The sequence below is a fragment of the Aplysia californica genome, unplaced genomic scaffold, assembly GCF_000002075.1.
Source record: "Aplysia californica isolate F4 #8 unplaced genomic scaffold, AplCal3.0 scaffold00694, whole genome shotgun sequence".
NCBI lineage: Eukaryota > Metazoa > Mollusca > Gastropoda > Aplysiida > Aplysiidae > Aplysia > Aplysia californica.
Genome location: NW_004797964.1, coordinates 191,294 through 201,417, shown reverse-complemented (window position 1 = coordinate 201,417; position 10,124 = coordinate 191,294).

Here is a 10,124-nt window from a genome sequence, read left to right as displayed (position 1 = left end):
GATGATGATGATGATGATGATGATGATGATGATGATGATGATGATGATGATGACGATGATGGTGGTGATGATGATGATGATGATGATGATGATGATAATGATGATGCTAATTTTTTTTGGTTTCCTTAATGGGCCTGGCGGACTCCACGAAGAAATCTTCGAGAGAGAGCGAGGCTCTTTTCCGGCTCCATTGTCAATATTATGCTTAGCGGAACCTTCACTCATCCAAAATAACTCCATTCGAATTGCGATGATGATGATGATGATGATGATGATGATGATGATGATGATGATGATGATGATGATGATGATGATGATGATGATGATGATGATGATGATGTTTATGAGGATGATCAATGAGAATGAGGATTTTGAGGATAAAACAGATGAAGAGAATGAGAATGATGACGATGATGATTATGATGATGATGATGATGATGATGATGATGATGATGAATATCTTCTTGATAATTGGCCATATAATTATTTTTATTATAATTACTACTTATGATACATTATTCTTGTTGCTGTGGTTCTGACATCTAGGAAAGTGTCGCCCCTCTTCCCCCTTTGTTAACACATTCTCTCACATAGACATACAGTTTTATAGATCACACCACCCTCCCAATCCCCGACTCCGTTTACTTTTATCCTTTCATCAGACGCGGGGAGCTGGCACAATTGGAAGGTCATATTTTTTAAAATTCTTCTTCAGTTGCTTCTGTCTGTCAGTTTTCCTAATTTTTTTTCTCAGCATGAGGCTACCGTTAATTATTCTGTCGATGTACTTCTACATACTCAAAATTTTAAAAAATCTATCTGCCTTATTTTTCCCCAGCACATTATTATGTCGTCGTGCTTCTGTTTACTCAAACGAACAAACAAACTTTCGATAAACCGTTCTAAACCTATACCATTTTTACCCTTCTGACCCCTAACCAATATGTGAGGCATCGTGGTGGAATCAGGCTCTCGTCAATTTCCGAGCATGTAGAGTTATTGGTATCATCTTAAATCTTGTTCACTTGTCTTTATTTGGATGAAAGAAATATCCATTTATATTGAATATAAGTTGAGATATTTGCAAATGAAGGAGGTGGGGGTCACCTGTTTTCAGAGGTAAAATTAGTGGGAAAATGGCAGCCAAAGATTAGTTATTTCCTTAGCTTTAGAGTCCGTGGTAACTGAAAATTTTGTGTGCCTTTAATCAACGTTTTTCAGAAAAATCCAAACAGAAATAAGTTCTTTAATGGGCATGAAAGGTGTTGAGCCAAAAAAACAAAAATTTGATAAAAATTCACATACCTGCGAAAAAATGCAAGTTTCTTCACTTTGATTATTTTGACGAGAGCCTGATTCCACCTTGCTGCCTCACATATTTTCCTCCTTTGTCCATTCAACAGACAGGCGTACACCACTACCACTCTACTAACACCCATTCCCATTCTTTTTTGTTCATGTCGACAGACGGCCCTAAACAGATGCGCCTGTCACCGCCCAGAGACGAGTACAAGTTGGCGGCAGATTCCGGCACCATGCCTGATGTGACGTGTGAGGCCAGGTGTAACCCGCCCTGTGGCTTCTCCTGGTTCAAGGACAACGGTGGGTCACTGACCAGGGTGTCACGTATTTGGTCGTTTTCGTTTTCGTTGTCTTGATTTGTTTTAGTTTGATTTGTTTTGCTTTGATTTTCATGTTGTGTTATCTTTTCTTTTGTTTTGATTTGTTTTGATTTTTTTTGTTTAGCTGTTATTTTTTAAATATTTTTTTTTGGGGGGGGGGTTAGCATTAAATGACGGTTATTGTTTCAATGTGTTTTAAAAGAAAGACGCAGGCACATCCTGCTTCTCTTCATTCCCTCCGTTGTCTCTAACGGGCTGCCTTATTTTCTCCTCTGCACATAATGACGGCTATTGTATCGATGTACTTTAATTTACTCTACCAAACTCAATTTGGGGGCTCAAGTCGGTAATTGGTGGGTACCCTGGTCTGGTTAGCTCCTTCTGTCCATCCAAACATTGACGTCCTTATCTTACCTCCTCCTTCACTTTATAAATCTACTTTGCAGTAACAACTCTAATATCCGGCACTTATATGACCTAATTGGGTCATAAATGCCGCACATAAAAAAAAATAGGACGAATAAACAAGTTTTTGTGCTTTTCTTCACTCAAAACTGAATGACCCGTAAAGAGTTGAAGGGCTTGGTTTTACTTAAACCAGGTCACCATTGATATATTCATTATTATGTCATGTGCTCTACTTCACTCAAATTAAATTACACTTTTCATGTCACGATTTTTTTGGTTCTTAATCTAATATACAAATAAACAAACAACAAACAACACCTTCGTAAACATTTTTGTCAATAAACACCTGAACAAATATCCTTGCAAACAAACAAATAAACATCGTCTCTGTAAACAAACGAATAATAAATTAACATCTTCCTTGTAAACTAAACAAAAACACTAACCAAACCAACCAACCAACAAACAAACAAACAAACATACAAATTAACAAATAGTACCTCCATAAAAACAAACAAACAAACAAACAAACAATACCTTTATAAATAAACAAATAAACAAACAGTACTCGAATGAAGAAATTAATAAATAACTCCCATATAAAAAAACAGTTAAAAATCATCCTGCTAAACAAAAACATCTATATTTCAAACAAATGAACAGAACATCACTGATTGTAAACAGACAAAGAAACAATATACATATTTGTAACCAGACAAAAAACAATATTATACATATTTGTAGACAGACAAATAAACAAATCCCATATTTGTAACGAGAAAAATAATAAACTATATTCATATTTCTAGCGAGAAAAATAATAAACAAAACCCATATTTGTAGTGAGAAAAATAACAAACAAACCCATATTTGTAACGAGAAAAATAATAAACAAAACCAATATAATTTGTACGACAAAAATAATAAACAATATCCATATTTGTAAACAGACAAATAAACAGTACCGGTGGGTGGTTGACGGGTGCTCTTGTGTGGTTTGCTTCTTCTTATATCAAACATCTGTCGTCCGTATCTCCCCTCCTTCTTTTTTATATTTGTTACTCTCTTGTAACATCTCTGATCTTCTGGCGCTCATATGACCTTATGCAGTTGCGAGCGTCGTAAAACCTCCACGAAAACAAACAAACAATACCCCTGTTCCTCCACAGCCCCGTTCCCCACAGTGAGCAACCAGACAGTGAGCCTGGGTGTGGTGAGTACACAGGACCAAGGGAACTACACGTGCCGGGCTTCCAACAGGCTGGGCTCTGACACACGCTCCTTCCAGCTTATGGTCACTTGTACGTCTTTGGGGTTTTGTTGTTTTGATCAACATCATCATCATCATCATCATCATCATCATCATCATCATCATCATCATCATCATCATCATCCTCATCTTCATCTTCATCTTCATCTTCATCTTCATCTTCATCATCATCATCATCATCATCATCATCATCTTCATCTCCATCTTCATCTTCATCATCATCATCATCATCATCATCATCATCATCATCATCATCATCATCATCATCATCATCATCATCATCTTTGTCGTCGTCGTCGTCGTTGTCATTATCGTCGTCACTTGTAAGTCATAGAGACTTTGTTCTTTGATTATCATCACCGTAAGAAAAAACAAAACTCGCAAAAAATCCCCCCACTCTTCCTCATACAACAATAATAAAATAATATCCCAATGCAAAATGGGGAAAACAACCTTAAGTTGTTTCAATATGACAATATCATTTCTCAAAAAAATCAGTTTTATATTGGCTCAACATTTGGCCTCGAAGGCTTCTCAAAGGCGACTTGGAAGAAATTTAAGGAGAATGCTATGCATAATACTATTATAGAAAGAAGTTGCACAGGAAAGAGGTCTTTTACTTAAATTGTATTATAATCAGTGTTTAAAATGTAGAGTAGAAAGAAAACGTGTTGATTAGTTTCCATCAGTCAATAAGAATGTATTTGTAAACTAAATGCATTTGTTTTACTGTTTGTTGATAACACGGCTCAGCGTTTCACACTGCCCTTATAATCACAATCATTTTCCTTCTCTTTCATTACATGCTGATGACGATAACCTAAACCTCTTCAAAATTGAGGAAGTTGTGATCCAGAATTTTGTATAGTGAAGAAAAATGCTGAACATACCTTTTAAAACACATTAAAACAAACAGACGATCATAGATTTAAAAAAAAAATTATTAAATAAACTACTCGTTCCTTCAGTCGGGCCTGCTTCCAGCATCATCCTTGACCCTCCACAAACCCGCTATGACGTCAGCAAAGGTCAACCTCTACGGGTGTCCTGCAGCGCCAGCTGTGACCCCGAGTGCTCCTTCCGGTGGGTCAAGGAGCAGACGGGTCAGGCCAGGTCCTCGGACGGCCAGCTCAGCATCGACTCTCTGATGGGCGAGGACTCTGGCGTGTACACTTGTGAAGCCACCAACGGCGTGGGGGCTCCGGCCACAGCTAGGATAACTGTCAATGTGTTGTGTGAGTTGATAGATTATGATAGATAATGATAATAATAATAATAATAATAATGATGATTATAATAATGATAATGATAAGGAAAGAAGAAGAAGAAGAAGAAGAAGAAGAAGAAGAAGAAGAAGAAGAAGAAGAAAAAGAAGAAGAAGAAGAAGAAGATGAAGAAGAAGAAGAAGAAGAAGAAAAAAAAGAAGAAGAAAGAAAAGAAGAGGAGGAAGTGGAAGAAGAATAAGAAGAGGAGGAGAAAGGAGGGGAGGAGGAAGAGAAAGAGGAGGAAGAGGAAGAGGAAGGTAATTATAAAAATGTCACCGATGTATAGGGCATATTCAACAAAAAGGTGTGCAGTGCGTTTTCCAATTATACAAGAACATGGGCTCCTTGGATCTTCATGTGGTTAGGTGTTTGTAAGTGTGATTTTTATCGGTGAATGTGTTGTGTATGTTAATGTATTTTCAAGTTTGCGTATGTTCCGAGGTGGAGGGGGACTATAGTAGGGAGGACTTCGGCGTGTATACTTGAGAAGCCACCAACTGTTGTGGGGGGGGGGAGGAGGGGGGGACTCCGGCCAATGCAAGGATAACTGTCTGTGTGTTTGCGGGTATGTTTTTTCTGTGAGGGTGATTGCTTACAGTGTGATTTACTGAGGATTCAGAGCAGGTTTTTGTTTTCTGGTTTTAAACATACTATTATGCATTCTTAAATGTTAATCTAATTTAGATTTTCCTAATTAGGCTCCCGGACTCGCAACCGTAACATCGTGGGTTCGAATCGCCTCAGGGGCCTGATGTTGTGTCCTTGGGAAAGGCACTTTACACGAATTTTCCTCCCTTTATCAAGGTGGTAAAGGGTACTCAGTTATGGTCAGGGAAAGATCTTGTCAAGTTTTGTAGTGTTTAGGCGCCGAATCGGCTGCTTGCACTTTATGCTTCCGGTGAAAGTGCGAATATTTCTGAGTGTTATACGGTCTTCTTGGGTAATAGAATAAACGCATAGAGCAGAGCTTGCTGTGAAGCGGGGGTATACGCTATACAAATGCTATTTATAATTATTATTTACTTGGAAGACGGGCCATTTAGAACATACGTGCACCTGTATCAATAGAAGGATATATTGATGGTAAGCGTGGTAGTGATGACTTTTGTGTACGACATTTTAAATAATGGAGTTTTCATGTTTTTCCACATGGATTTGTGGTTCCAGTAATATTCACCCAATGCATATTCATTTTCAAAATTACTTCAAAATAGTTACTATATGAAATCAATTTATATTCATTTACAAAATTACTTCAAAATAGTTACTATATGAAATCAATTTATATTCATTTTCAAAATTACTTCAAAATAGTTACTATATGAAATCAATTTATATTCATTTACAAAATTACTTCAAAATAGTTACTATATGAAATCAATTTATATTCATTTACAAAATTACTTCAAAATAGTTACACTATGAAATCAATTTATATTCATTTACAAAATTACTTCAAAATAGTTACTCTATGAAATCAATTTATATTCATTTACAAAATTACTTCAAAATAGTTACTCTATGAAATCAATTTATATTCATTTACCATCTTACAAGTAGTGACAAGTAGCATGTGTATATTTATTACAAATCTGGTTTGAACCTCCACCCCTCCGAATCCCCTGTACACAGTGGGCCCCTCCGATGTTGTTATCCGCCCCCCGGGACCTCTGACCCTGAAGGAAAACACAGATTTCGTCATCACCTGTAGCGCCACCTGCTTACCTGAGTGCACGTATACCTGGAAGAAGAGTGAGTCATCCAGTGGTCAAACGGCCATCTCTATTTGACGTTTACTTCTCAATCTGATACATTAATTTCATACCACATTGCCGATTAACCAGTCCATCATTTGTTTTCCGTCTAATTATCTATTCAGCTTAAAAAAAAAATAATGTTTACCAATCTATTGAAACAATGTGTCATTGGTTTAAATTTCTAAAAACATTAGGTGCAGTATAAGCTAGCATGATTAAAGGCTTTTGCCAAACTCAATGGGTTACTAATAGATTGTAGTTCTTTCTTTTAACCATGCTTTCATTCATCATCTTTAGTCTAGTTTAATAGAATGTTTTACGGCGTTCGCAACTGCATATGGCCATATGAGCGGCAAGGGATGGGTGTCAACAGAGAAGTCTTTACAGGGAATCAAACTTACTCTGCTCACCTCTCCAACTTCAACAGCACAAAGTCTGCTTCGACTAATAAGGCATCCCAGAAATAGCAGGTCACAAGAGTGTGACAAACGTACAAAAGAAGTAGAGGAAAATGACAACAGTAAGGATTAAGAAAGAAAGGCACAGTTATGAGCGTGACATGATGAATCAGCACATTTCAAATTCTACTGTGCATGGACGAGAAATGTCCCGCCTTTGGGAATGGCCTAAAGACACTACAGTCAGTGGCACCGCACCCGGGGGAAGGGGGGGGGGGATTCATCATCTTAAACATCATGATCATCATCATAATCATCTCCACCATCATCATCATCATCATCATCATCATCATCATCATCATCATAATCATCTCCACCATCATCATCATCATCATCACACTCATTATCATCATCAGCAGCAACGCAAAGACTGATCGCTGAATGCAACACCATCTCAACAAACGACTCACAACACAACAAAACACCCCCCCCCCCTGACCTCCACTATTCTCTCCCCAGACAGGGGGCTCTCGTGGCCTAGAGGTTAAGGTGTTGGCCTCTCATTCAAAGGGTTCGAATTCGGGTAGCGACCGAAGAAATTGTTCTTCTCTAAAATTGTCTCCTTTCACTTCCTTTCCTGTTCTCTTGCAATATTCTGTCGTCTGCTTTCGTCTCCTCTTTCTGCCCCCACTCCCTCACCTCCTTTGCCCCCTCCTCTGGGCTCCTGACTCTTTCTGCAGCCATTCTGCTGCTACTCCTTGACTCCTTCTTACAGCTGTCTATCTGCCACTCCCCTGATCTTCTGGTAAGAAAGATCTACATATAGCCTTGTCGGCAAAGTTACAAGAGTCGTTTGTTAAGATGGTGTTGCATTCAGCGATCACTCTTTGCGTTGCTGCTGATGATAATAATGAGTGTGATGATGATGATGATGATGATGATGGTGATGGAGATGACGATGATGATGGTGATGATGATGATGATGATGATGATGATGATGATGATGATGATGATGATGATGGTGATGATGATGATGATGATATGGTCTACTATTTTTTAAAAATAATACATTTCTCCCCAGACGGTAGCTTGGTACGTAGTCAGGACGGGACGCTCATGCTCAACGGGGTGTCCAGGGATTCAGCCGGACTCTACACGTGTGAGGCCGAGAACGCTGTGGACTCCACCACCGGGGAGATTGTGGTGGGCGTGCAGTGTGAGTTGTTTTTGCTCTTGTTTTTATTGTTGATTTGGGAAGGTGATGGAGATAGATAGATAGATAGATAGATAGATAGATAGATAGATAGATAGATAGATAGATAAATCATAGATATATAGATTGAGACAGTTAGATAGATAGATAGATAAAGACAATTAGATAGATAGAGAAAGATAGATAGATATGGTTAGGAGCTTTTACTAACAGGCTTATGATAATTGATAAAGCAATCCTGTTACCTATCTGCTTTCATAAATAGATAGATCGATATTGGCTACCTACTAATACTTAATCTCCAGGCATGATAATTTCATTGGCGTTTCGCTACTTCATTTTATGGATAGATTGCGTTTCTGAAGAGTCCAGATCTGGATTAAGGCGTTAACAAATCAAGTGTTCTTTTATCTGATCTCTATTTTTGGTGTTCTTTAGCCAAACAACTAGTGTAGGTTAGGGTTAGGTTTAGTTATCGTTTCGTATATATTCTGAAATGATAACATATGTCATAATCATTCTTGTTTCGTGCACATTATTGCACATTATACCATATTATTAATGCATTCCTATTTCGCGCATATTCTCAGATGGCGCAGGAAGCTCTATTAGAATATCCCCTGACCTTGACCTGTTGGAAGTGGAGGAAGGTCGTGACCTTGAGGTGACGTGTTTTTCCGATTGTAATCCAGAGTGTACCTACCGCTGGCTGAGAGGGACCGCCTTCTTTACCTCAGGTGACGTCACGGCAATCAGACAATCTTGGATGGCTTTAAGAAAACAGCCACATTATGTTAAAAATGGAAGGAAAAAAAGCTATTTTATTTAAAACATGGTTTCGTTTTATAATTTTATCCTATTATTTCTTACGGTGATAAGTCAAGTCATTCTGACAAGGTATTACATTGTATTGAGAATATTATCATGGCCGACAAAAGTCAATCCAAAACATGGCATGTCAGCACTTTTACGCATCTATTATCTATTTGTGGTGGCCGAATTTTGCTATTCAAAAGGCTTTTTAATGGCTGCATCGATCGACCTGCGGTTTTCGCCGAAAGATTCTTTAAAATATTCTCCAGATCATGACGCTCTTGATTTTTTCAGTTTTGAAACAGTTTTGCTGCATAAAGCTAAATTTCTTTATTTCGCCGATCGCTTTTGTAGGCCGACGCTTCAGTCTCTGTAATTTTAGAAAACCCGGAAGTGATATTTCGCGAGGCGCATTTTGTTTTGAGAGTATAGATCTAGACCTTATAATTTTTTGCATATCTCAAGATTTATTGCATCATTCCAGAAGAGTGTAAATTATATAGTAGGCTAATTACTTTTAGTTGATATTAAAGCACCGATCATTCCTTTCATCGAAAGGGGGCCCAGCTAGTAAATATTATGTAGAGCTTCTAAGGGAAACACGACTGGGGGAGTCTCGAGAGAACTACAATAATAATAGTTAGAAAACAAACTCTACTCCTAATGCACTGCAGGAAAATACGTTCATCTGGTGGGTTTGTTAGATTTATTTTGAATAAGAAAACCATGTGCATTTAAACTGGCAGTTCCATAATTGTTTTCTCAACATCTGTTACACACAAAATGAGGGGTGGGGGTGGGGGGTGGGTAGATTTCTTTGAGTAAAAACAGTTTGAGAGGTGACAGATTGCTGTCGAATCGGAGAGGATCTAACAATATCTTGGTGTAACTACCAAGTTGTTGGGGTCTCTATTGACAATAATATCTTGATATTATAGTCAACCGCTCTTTGGTCTTTTTTTGGCGACGTATTAGTGTTGGTATAGCCCTAAAAATTGTGGTTTTTTGTTGACAATATGTATGTTCAGTTTTTATTTGGTCCCTATTCTCCCGGTTAGGTCCCCGTCTGTTCTTGCAGCAGATGACCCGCGCACAGGCTGGGGTGTTTACCTGTATTGCTGAGAACGAGGCCAAAACGCCATCCTTTAGGAGTACCACGGTGGACGTTGTGTGTACGTTCTACTCATCCATGATCTTGCAAAACTCAGACATATACATGTGCTTACTTAACTAAAGTTACATCTTGCTTCAATTAGACAAAGTGGGAAGAGGGAGATAGATAGATGGATAGATAGATAGATAGATAGATAGACAGACAGACAAACAGACAGACAGACAGACAGACAGACAGACAGACAGACAGACAGACAGACAGACA